Below are 12,324 nucleotides of genomic sequence, written 5' to 3'. Positions count from 1 at the left end.
CTCCCCAGCTGAGGCCCTAGCCACTGTGGAGTAGAAACAAATCATCCCCACTATGCCTTGTCCAAATGCTCAACTCACAGAGTCCATGAACATAGTGAAAGGGTTGCTGTTTTACAACGCTCGGTACCAAGGTGGTTTGTTACACAGCAGGAGAAAACTAGAACACTCAAGAGACAGGTAGCCGCTGCTCTATTCCTGCTGACTGCTGACATGAGGGAGCACACGCGTCAGGAGACCCTCCCATTTATTAAAAGTCAGAAACTTCGATTTGTGGGTGACTTTTTCAATTGTTAGGACACTATGTGGGCCAAACAAAACACGAGTATAACTGGATTTAGGTCATGGCCCACCAGCTTGCAACTCTTCACATAGTATATAGATTTTTTGGAGGCAGAGAGATGCACCCTTGAAGAGAGCCACATTCAAAGAGCACAGTCAGTGCTTCAGAACACTTTGCCATCACCACTCTGCACCACACCAGCTTTGGTTGCTGCTTTTCCTTCGACAACACCAAGCAAGAGTCAACTTTAGGAAAGGCTGAGAAATTTCCAACAATATTCCTAAAACCACTCCAGGATTTTCCTTAGTTTTAAATCTCCCACAGACTGGAATGTCCTATGCTAACACCTCAAGCCATGGTGAGGACTACAAAAGCCAAGGACAAATTTGGAAGTCATAAATAGGAGCTCAAGTGGCATGCCTGGGATCCAAGAGCTACAAAGCAAACCAGGAATCCAGTTGCGGAATTAAAAGTGAGCACAGAGCCTAGTAGGCAATAGTAGCTCAATAAAAAATAAACGTATAAATGAATGGATAAATAACCATTTCAACAGACTTGTCTAACCCTTCCTTACACTGCATTCTGGCATCTCCAAAAACCACAACCACAACCTAATGTAGGTTCACTTAAGTCTAAAAACTAATGTCAGTTGGTAAGTCTCTAGAATAGAAATGACCAATTCTCCCAAGTTTCTGTACCTGTTGGGGACCAGCCAGTACAGGTAGTTCATTACAGTTCACTCTAGATTAAAACCTTTGCCCAAAATAAAAGTATCAAACAACCCAAAAAGGCCATTCTCATTTAAACTACTTAGTAGGAAGTCTTGTATCCAGGCCAGCATTTAGTTCCAAAAGAAAGAAAAGAACAGACTCCTATTTGCATCTTTGTAGTTTTTACAAAGTACCACCCAGGCCTAAATTAATCTTGTAAGTGACTAGGGTTTTATTTGTCTGTTTTAATTTTCTTTATAAGAAGCAGAGAAAAGAAGTCACATGAGACTCAGCAAGAATATTTACTTTCAAATAGGTTGCATTCAACAAATTAGCATTCTATTTACTTTGTGTGAAATCACTGTACCACAGCCATCTGTACAAATGAGCTAGGATATAATTATCCTATCAAGACTGAATATTAAAGATGACTTAAACATGAACTCAGATAGCAAAGTCAAATCCACCACCGCTCTGTGATCTGGTCAGGAGGCCTTCAGAGAAGGATAGCTCAGAAGGGCCCAGACTTGGCCACCATGGCCAAAAGATTTCTTCCTTTCCTTTCTGCCTGCATTAGACCTTAGACTCCCATGTACAAGAAAGTCCTCGAAACAGGTGAAGAATGCCTGCTGTCTCCTGTCTGGATTATAAATGGGGGATTTTTTAGATTGATATGGGGTAACCAAGGAATTCTGGTTTTTCCAATATTTAGTAGTGGATGCTGAAGACCACGAAGCGCCAAGAGTTTACAAGTAGATGGGAGGAAACATCCTGCAGGCTAAGAGCCAACGCTGCCAGCTGTCCTAATACGTTCCCTTCTCCTCCACATCACTTTTATCACATTCTGGGTGAGCCTGGAGGAGAACAATGTGAAAGCTTGCTTGTCATCTGGAAGCCTATAAAATCATGATGAAAGTTTGAATCAAGCTGAGCTCAAGAACGTCGCTTGACCTCATGGCAAGTGCTTAACCATGTGCTCCCCAAATTCCAAGATTCTACTCAGTAAACCAGGCTTTTCTTGATTTACGTTAACCTCAGAGTCCAGGAACTGTGACTGCAGGGAAGTAAAGGATCCTGTGCTGCTGTCTCATACACCCCACTGCTCCCCACACCTTCACTGCTACAGTGAAGCTGGATCTTCAGTGAGTTCAAGTAGGTGTTGGGAGAAGGTTAGGCATACGTATGTGTGTGTGTAAAATGGAGGGGAGAGAACCAGAACCAAATTTCATTTTACAGATAAAATTAGCAATTTTATTTTTCCTGAGCTAACGAAATTCAGTATGCTGAATACTCTTAAACACTAGCTCTTGGGGTACCTGAGTGGCTCAGTTGATTAAGCATCCAACTCTTGATTTCGGCTCAGGTCATGATCTCAGGGTCCTGGGATGGAGCCCTACAGTGGCCCCTGCTCAGTGGGCAGTCTGCTTGAGGGTTCTCTGCCCTTCCCCCCACATGGGTGCATGCACGCGCACACACATGCACACACTCACTCTCTAAAATAAATAAATATTTTTTTAAAAAACCCACAGAACTAGCTCTTAAATAAGTAAACCTTCCTGTAAGAACTCAGAATTGAGGCAGACAGCCAATTCAAGGAACCTCACTGAGGTCACAACAAAGCTCACATTTATCTAATTAAGCTATTAAAATAGACAGTCTGCCCAGACAGTTCCATAGCAAAGAAAGGAAAAGGGAAGGTGCAACAGGAGACAACTAGATACTTGGTGGATCAAGGATAAATATTGTTACATTTATGGAGCAAATTTTGTTACTTCCTTAAAAAAAATTAAAAATTATCAGCACCTTAGCAGTTACAGGTAGAGGTTAGCAACAGTTTGGTTTCCTTTACAGAATTTATATTCTGTTTCCTCTCCAGCCCCAGAAGGCACCACAGAATAAAGAACACATAGTGAAGACTAAGGACAAGAACCTAAGGTCAAAGTTTTCGAAGATATGCCAACGTGGATGTCTATCTCTGAAAAAGAAAATCCCCATGCCTATAAGTTAACTTCATTGTGTGTTTTTATAACATACATACCCCTACAGATGTGACCAAGTATGCACATTCAGTGACAAGAAGAATCTAAAAACGGTATTATCAGGGACCATCCATTCACTGGTCCAGAAATCTGGCTGGTGTGTCCAAAATATTGGCTTTTGGGGTCTCTGGCTTGGACTAAAGGTTTTCAAACTTTGTAAAGTCAAATCTGTTCAAGTAAAAGCTTAAGCAGAAGTGTGAACAAACCAGGTGAATATAGGGTTGCCCCAGCCGAGGGGTACAGTGGTTGGGGCGAGGGGGTGAACCAGCCTATTCCCCTTCACTCACTTCAACCTGTTTCCAAAGAGGCACCACGGACCCACGAGGGCTCAATGGAGCAAAGTCTGAAAATGATCTGAGATTTAACATCCAACACCACAGGCTAAAATGAGGTCAAAATACTAAAGTGGCGAAACATCAAAATGAATGAACTATAAAGGCTAAAGTAGGTTAATTTTCCTATCTAGACTTACCAGAGGGTCAACAGGTTTCAAGATTATTTTTCTTTCTTTATTGTTTTAACAGAATCAGTTCATTGATTTTTACTTAGCGCTATCTTTCTGCCTTCCAGGCAACTAGGCCATATTTTCCCCCAAATCTTATAACATCTTCATTACTGACTCAGAAGATTGCAGTCAGAGGATGGATTTTCTTAACTGATAACCCTCACTGTAAAACTCCTCCACTAAAAAGAAGTGGTCATGCAGCAGGACCTGTGCTAGAATGGAAGAGGTTTACATGGTGGCATAAATCTGAGTCTATAGAGCCCTGAAGCCCTGACCATTGTACAACTGCTTAGCCCAAGAACACTTAAGAAAAGGAATAAAAAAAAAACTATTAGCATTAAACTGAGTTATAAAATCCCAACAAGAGTTTTGTTTCATTTTTTATTGCTTAAGAAACTCCGCTTTCCAGGCCCACTTGGTTTAATTACAACGTCTAGAGAATGGAGAACATTTTACGTTTCTCCCCATTTGGACACAAACCCTGTTAGTAGGAAGCACCCACGCACAACGTTTAACACTTTGCCTAGCCCCTACTTAGTTTCTAAAAGGATCTACCGCAATCTAGCAAAGACACCAACACAGATCTACTCATCATTTCTCCAATGCTGTTTGCTCAGTTCTCCCAGACATCCCCACCCCTCGTGCCAGCTTACCCAGATCCAGGCACTCCCCAGGACTCAAGCTTACAACACACTTCCATAAGCGGCCAACCCTGGCCTGGAGCCCATGAGCCACCTCCCAGGCCCACAAAGACCCATGGCACCAGGAGTTCATTCTGTTTGGTTCTTAATCATGCACCTTGACTGTTACTTCCATCCTCCCACGGGTGTGTCAGACCATCAACTCTGAGTGCGAAGGGGGCTGTGGCTCGCTTTGCTCTACCTCATGCAGTATCTATCACCATGCTGCACCCACACGAAACACCTAATAGTTGTTGGCCCAACATTTATGCATTATTCCCAATAATCTCCCATCCACACATGGAACAGTGCAGAAATACACAAAGTGAGCCACGAACAGAATTTGGTCTTCTACCACCACCCACACTTAGGTGAAGCACTCATGCTTCCCCTTACTGTCATTTATGTTTGTTTTACTATGTTGTTTATCACAGGACACACTCCGATTAGCCTTTAATTTGTTGTAATAAATCTCTATTATCCCTGGCGGTGTTGAGAACTTGTAGCTGCCTGATGAGTCAAGGCAATGATTTACAACGAGATTGCTTAGATTTTTGCCCTTCCTCTCACTTAATGTTACCCTCCCGATTTCATTCAAGAGCCTGACTCCAAACGAGTTCCTACACAGCTGTAAAGTAATAGGATTAAAATGAAGAAAGGAGAAAAGGTCTTCATCCTGTCCAAAGGTTTCAGAAAAAGGCCACTGATATCTAGTTAGAGGAGACACATCATCATCATATGAAGAGCCTAGTGCCATGGACTCGTCATTGGTTTACTCTCCTAAACTCTAGGTGATAGCCATACTTCCCCATGTGGTGCAAGGATGGCAAAGAAGGGACGCCTGGGTGGCTCAGTGGTTGAGCGTCTGCCTTCAGCCCAGGGCGTGATCCTGGAGACGCCGGATCGAGTCCCACATCAGGCTCCCTGCCTGGAGCCTGCTTCTCCCTCTGCCTATGTCTCTGCCTCTCTGTCTCTCATAAATAAATAAAATCTTAAAAAAAAAAAGGCAAAGAAACTTGAGAAAACTCCAGTCTACAGTCATTCTGATTTTCCAGAGCATCGTTCCACTAAGCAACGTGCAAAAACCTGGAAGTGTCCAAACAGAATGCACACATTTCATACATGGCCAGTGCATTTGCAGTCTGCCCTCTGACATGTGCCCAAGCACAAGAAACCAGACATCAGGCTGACTTCAGAACTGTACAAATCCCAAGTCACCTCCACTAGAGCCTCTCTAGCTCCTTGCGCACCAACAAGGTATTCAGACTCACCAGTGTGGCCACTTCAAAAGGGATTGGGTCCACCCTATCATTATTAGGAGGACTTCTGCAATCCTGACGAGGTCCCCATCAAGCACAATGAATGGTGCACAGAGCACATTTAGCTCGATGGTCCTCATGTTGGGCCACGCACAGTGAAGTCTCCTCAGCACAGAAGTCCCCCTGGGATACCAACCTTACTGTTCTCGGGTAGGAGCCCAGCCCCAGCAGCACAAACACTGGAAGACGACGGTGGGACAGCAGAGAGAGGAACCCCCAATCTAAGCTGGCCAGAGCCATAGGAGGCTCTGTCCTGGGGAGAAAGTGGGCAAAAATCTGGTGGCAATATGTGGATTGTGAATCCTGGCTTCCACTGAGTCACACGGACTGTGCTTAAGGGAAACTGAATTAACTCTGAGAATTCTGTTTATCAACAAACGTACCAGGGAGAAACCAGATTTCCTATGATGGCAGCGATAAAGTACCCCGAGTGTAGTGGACACTGGAAATGTACCTGGTATTGCATTGTTGAATCTGAACTCTGGGCTACACATTATTCCAAAAAAATGTTCAACAGAGTTGCAGCACTACAACATTGCCAGCTATCTCTTTAGGAAGAAAGACTGACCTTTAGTAAATATGTTTTCCTGCATTAAATATCCAAATGATCTTCTATGAAATGATAGTGTTAGATGAGGATTATGATTTTATAGTGCACGCCTAACACAAGTAAAAAGCTGGCACTTCCAAGTTTATTTTTAGGTCCTTTATATCTGGAAAACTTAAATTCTGGGACTATGGACTTAACAATTCCCTATCCGGAGCCCCTTACTCGAGGGAGAAATTATTTTGCCCACAAAAGGTGGTGGTGTGCTAAAGGTCACATAGCAAGAAAGAAGCAAAGTCAATCCCACAGATCCACATCACCAGCTGGGCAATTGTGCCAGGATGCATTTATTTAATTTTTTAAATTATTTATATTGAATTTGTGGGGACTCCAACAAGCTGGGGGGCTCCACGTGAACAACTTTAGGAGCATCTTCTCCAGGAATGTATTTATGTAACAGACTCTTCACCACTTTTTTGAAAAAAAAAAAAACAAAAAAACAAAACAAAACAAAAACTCAAGTATAGTTGACACACATTGTTAAGTTAACCCCAGTTTCAGGGGTACAACATAGTGATCCAACTTCTCCATTCATTAGGCCACGCTCACTGCCAGCAAGGCTGTCACCGTACAACCAGGCTCTATTCCAGTCCCGCGGACTGCATTCCCTAGGCTCTACCTTTTATTCCTGAGGTTTATTCACTCCACAGCCAGAAGCCGGGATCCCCTACTCCTCCTCACCCATTCTCCCAATCCCCCCCCATACTCCCCCCTTCCTTCTGGTAACCATCACTTTGTTCTCTGTATTACAGATCTGGATTCTAGTTTTTGTTTATTCATTGGTTTTGTTTTAGATTCCACATATGAAATTATATCAGATTTGTCTTTCTTAGTCTGACTCTATTTCCAAATGTTTTCCACAGCGGCTGCACCAATTTATATTCCCACCAACGGTGCACGAGGGTTCCTTTACTCCCACATCCTTGCCAACACTTGTGCTTTCTTGTCTTTTTGATTTGCAGTTGCCTGATGAGGGATGTTGAGCATCTTTTCCTGTCTCTTGATGCCTTTTAAGGAGTTAGTGCATCACACTAGTTTGGTGGGTTTTGGTTTTTTTTTTTTTTTTTTTTGACTCGTTATTTTATTTTTAAGGATCTTTAAATACATCTTAAAAGACCTATCATTTCTACTCACAATTAAAATAGAACTTGGCTAAAGGAGGTTTATAAAGTTGTTTCACTGCTTTAAGGCTTTAAATAAAGTTTAAATGCCACATGCCAATTTAAGGATGGTTATTTACATATTACTTTAATATATGAAATTCAATAGATACCTACAAGTATAAAAATAACCAAATAAGCTTTGTGAATAGGTTCAATAGTAACAGGCCTAGCTCTTTTTAAAATGAATGTTTTTTGTATACCTGGCTGTATAGACTCTGGTGAGAACAAGGTTTCCAATAAAGACAGATTTCTGTGGTAGGCCAAAAAACCTCAAAGTGGGCAATTTTGAGAACACACAGGGAAAGCCAAAGAGACTGGGGTGAAAACCACGTGGCACATAGTGTTAAGGTAAGAAGGACTGAAGTACTGGTCTTCAGTTTAATGTTAAAGGGACACTATAAAAATAATTTTTGAGCCTGTTCTTCCACAAATTTTGAAAAGCTTGATGGTGCCAAACGGTTTCTCATGAATGTCACTATGCCGGGGGAGCTATTCATGGCAAACCACCTGGATAATGTTTATTTCTAGACCTCTAATTGATCATAATGCTAAGTGTACTCTCTTCCAAAGTACCCTCACATGTAAAATATGCATCTAAATTCAGCTAGCTCCCCACCACCGCTGCTGCCGCCGCCGCCTCCACCACCACGGCTTCACGACCAGGACAATTCTGGTGGGTTCTTATAATCAGCAAGAGGCCTACCTATGAGTGTAAGACAGGTGCCTGTTAAGGACGTCCACTGCCAAACAGACCCTCTGAAATTCTTCATGGCCTCATCCCCTCACACCGCCTTTGTCTGCTAGCTCGTACTTTCTTACTCTAAGTTGACTCTTGGCTCACTTTCCTGGGAGCTGCATCTAATCCATCATCTGCAGATAAGACTAATAACTTGCCTTTCAGGGTCTTATTATTCTGTTTGGGTGAACTGGCACTTGCTGTCTAGGGAAAGAGAAGAGATGCTGAATTAATGAGCATGGTTAATTTGAATTCTCAAGAGTGGTTCAACAGACCAGGCTGCTTCGAACAGGAATCTGCAACTCAGATATTCTGACCTTTTAAATGCCATCAAAAGTGTAATGTAAGTGTACTCTACTTCTGCCTATAGTAGCATAAATCAGAATAACTGGCTTAATTAGTTTTGTTTGCAGCAAGCTGAGTTATTAAAAAACACAACTCCTTGAGAGCAGTTGGTGTTGCCATCTGGCCCATCCTCTTGCTCCTGGTCTCTCTCCCTTCTGTTTCTTGCAGTCCAGGAGCTGACACTTCTCCAGACACCCAACATTTTGGCAGTGAACGCAAGTGGATGTGTGAGGACAGGACTAAGGTCAGTCCATCATCCCAAGAATATTTATGTGGAAGGAATATGGCCTTGAAGTGAGGAAGAGTCCACGCAGGAGGAAAAAGGGCAGGAAGGTTTTAGCCTGAGGCTATTCCTTCTAAGACTGCATTTCAGGAGCTGACCATTGAGCTGTGAACCATGTACCCCATCTGGCCTAATCAGAGGTTCCCAGGCAACAGATATGAGCTCTCCTGCTAGACCATCAGGTCTTCTAAGCCAGTTTCTACTGGCATTCACCTGGTCTCATTCTTATCATTGCAGGACTCTGGTTTTCAGGATTATCCAACAGGACTGGAGGAAGAACAGTTCTCTCTTCCATTTAGGATCTTCATAATTAACATTACCCCTACTTCAAGCGGCCTCAAAGTCTGTAAGATTAAAGGTCTTCCTTATAAGACAAATTTTGTGCCCTGTGAATCAGCTTGATTTTAGCCTTCTGCTAACTGGCAATTGGCCTTGGAGAATTCTTTGAACTTCTCTGGAAGTCAATTTTCTCCTTCAGAAAATGGGAAAGTTAAACTGATAAAATACAGAGTACTTTACAGATTTAAGTTCTAGGATTCTCTGACTTCCTGAACTAAATACAACCACAGTGTCCCAATTTCTTTCTATTCATCAGCATTAAAAAACTCATTCTCAATTGAATTAAAACATACACCTATGCATATATGTGTGCATATATTTGCATGTAAATATTCATCACTAATTAGGTTTTTCTACTAGTAAGCACACATACATACCATGTCCCCACATGCAATTCATGCTTCTCATCGATATTGAGCCAACTAGTAATTACAGACACTCAGGAAGCTGTAGCTATTCACAGCCTAGATTAGGAATATCTTCTAAAACCCAAAAGACCCCTTAATAATTGGAAGGAAGGGGGCACCTGGGTGGGCTCAGTAGGTTACGCATCTGCCTTCAGCTCAGGTCATGGCCAGGGTCCTGGGATCTGAGCCGGCTTCTCCCTCTGCCCTTTTGCCCTGCTCATGCTCATGCTCTCTCACACTCTCTCAAATAAACTTTTTAAAAATATTTTTTAAAAAATTGGATGGAAAATGAGAAGACCTTTCCATTTCCTTTAAAAAGGAAAAAAAAAAAGACTAGAAGACAAATTTATGAATTTAGTGCAGAGATGAACACACTGGACTAGAAAAGCCATCTCACCGAAGAAGCATCCGAGACCTTGGAGTCTGTGGCCAAAAGTTAACCAAAACATTCTATCCCTCAACTATATCAGCAGCCAGAAGCAGCGCTCTATATGTTTTGTTTGCAAGATTTTAAAATGTAAAGATTCACCACTTTTATGTAGCTGAAAAATGAAAGAGGTATAAAAAAAAAGTCATTCAATAGACTGAAATTCAATACATTTAATGTTCTATTAAGTACACATACAAGAATACTAAATATGATGTGGGTATGTGCACAGAATACAAATAACTAAAACAGTCTGAGAAATCACCAAACCCAACCTTTCTAACATACCCTGTCTTACAAAAAGCCTACCAAAGGCCTACATAAGAATCTGAAGGGAAAAAAAAAAACAAAAAAACAAAAAAACACTAAAATATTATTGGAGTTTTCATTCATCTGGTAATTAAATGTGTGCCTCATTCCAATCCATGTCCAAGACCATATCTCAAGTCCTTCTGCACCTTTCCATAAGGACTCAGGTATGGAAACTCTATAATTCACAACTCTCTGTTAGGTGAAAACTGTAAATGACCACCATCCAGCAATGTGTGAAGAGCCAGTTATGGTCTTTTATCTTAAGGAAGACAAACCAGTATTGCCTGCAGAAGGGTGATAATGCAACCTGCTATTTTTCTGCCACTTTCTCTAACACCTCTTCTGCTTAAAGATGCTCCGTCTCAGAAAGAGCAGCCACTCTTTTTATTGCAAACTCTTGAACAGCACTCTAAAGATGAGGTCATTTATGTCAGGGGCAGCAATAACCTGAACTTCATTCTCCTGTGGACTAGAGACTTTTATAAATTAGAGTTGAGATTTCATGCCTGGATCCTCCAGTGTCCCATAGTCTGCTCTTGATACTGAATCTCAAAATTTCCTAGATTCTTGAAAATCAGCTCATTTTACAACATGAGACATTCTTAACTTCTTAAATATTCAGAATATAAAGTATTCTTAATATTTCCTGGAATCAAATCTAAAATAATTTTTCAGAAGTACACAATATGTCCCATGAACGTTATGTACTAAAATAGCATTAAAGGCAACTTGGTTGTGCTCAAGTATCCAAAAAGCAAGTATTTCTTATTATTACAGAAATATCTGAGTTCCCTTAAGTATAGTCACTACCCAGAAAATAAGCCAAGAGGAACCTTGAAAAGCCAAAGTATGTACCAATGCAGGACACATGGACCATGCACTATAGCTCATGCATCTTACTGCCAGAAGGACACTTTAACGTCATTCATTCCTATTTAAAAAACAATTCTAATCAGTGTGATTATCTACTTTCCCAAAATATGACCAGGCATTAGAAACAGAATTTAGAAACAGCAATGAGAAAGAAAATAAGTTAAAGTCAGGCTTGCTGAGGGCAGCAAGGAATACTGCTGTTGGCATACTGCTACTTGAAGTGACTGCAAACCTATTATTTGAAAGTAAACATGAAGAAAGAATAGCCATGTGGGGCCAGCTGATGTAAGGGACTCACGATTCTATCTACCATAGGGGCAAAGGAGGCCTATAAGCATCCGACGTGGCTACAATTTACAAAGTTTTAGAGCCTAAGGTCATAAATTTGTATGGAAAACTTATTCCATCAAGCATACACTGGCCCAATGATACTACACAAGTAAAATTTTATTATCGCTATTTTTAAAGCTTTGGCAAAGTTCATCTTCACATTCTTTTTTCTGACCAGTGGAGCTTGACTGATGCCTACACCACTGCCTCCAAGAATAATCTATCATCACCGTGAGTGAATGTATAGCCTTATGGCAGATCACTGTATTTGTACTCATTTGACACTTCTGAAAAGGTGTCCATCAAATGGAATACTCACCGTAACTTTGCACTTTCTCCTGCTTGGTTTTAAATTATTTCTGTTAAGAGGATAAATGCATCACTAATTAAATGATTTTTTTTTTCTGTTACATCTTCTGGCAACGAGCCAAAAATACAAACATTTAATGGACTTCAGTTGGGTCTAAAGAACATGACCGCAATCAGGTGAAAGGGATTCTGGACTTCGCAGCATCAACTGGCTTCCATGAGTGGATGCTGGATGTATCTGGTTTGACCAAATAGAATCAAACTGAATGTCTGATATTGTTCAGGTACAAATTTATTTATTAACAAAAATATATACATACACACATATAGATTGTAGATACAGATCATCTCCTTTGGAAAGAAGAAAATGGTCCCCTAAATTTAAAGGAATTTTTATAGCTTTCTTATTGCAAGTAGAGTTGAAAACCTTAAATTCTACCAGAAAATACCTTTCTAAGCCATCTAGGTTTTCCAATAATAGCTTGCCTCTTAAAATATTTAGAAATTTCTTAATCTGTATTTCCAGTATTAAGCTCTGTCATTAAATCAAAATGTATTCTCATGAAAAATGCACTATGCTTTGCATACACAAGTATGGTATGATAATTGGTTCTATTTTTCAGACCTTCTTAAACTGATGTCCTATCGAAGCATGTTTAA

The 12,324-nt window shown here is 41.0% G+C and overlaps 1 protein-coding gene across 10 annotated transcripts in view; it reads right to left on the bottom strand.

The window, feature by feature from the left end:
• CCDC85A (coiled-coil domain containing 85A) overlaps positions 1-12,324 on the bottom strand; it is a 190,798-nt gene that overhangs the window by 165,156 nt on the left and 13,318 nt on the right. The window lies entirely within an intron of this gene.

This window comes from Canis lupus, chromosome 10 (genome assembly GCF_003254725.2).
Source record: "Canis lupus dingo isolate Sandy chromosome 10, ASM325472v2, whole genome shotgun sequence".
Classification (NCBI taxonomy): domain Eukaryota; kingdom Metazoa; phylum Chordata; class Mammalia; order Carnivora; family Canidae; genus Canis; species Canis lupus.
Note: the sequence above shows the minus strand (reverse complement) of the source record. Positions and strands in the feature narration are given on the sequence as shown.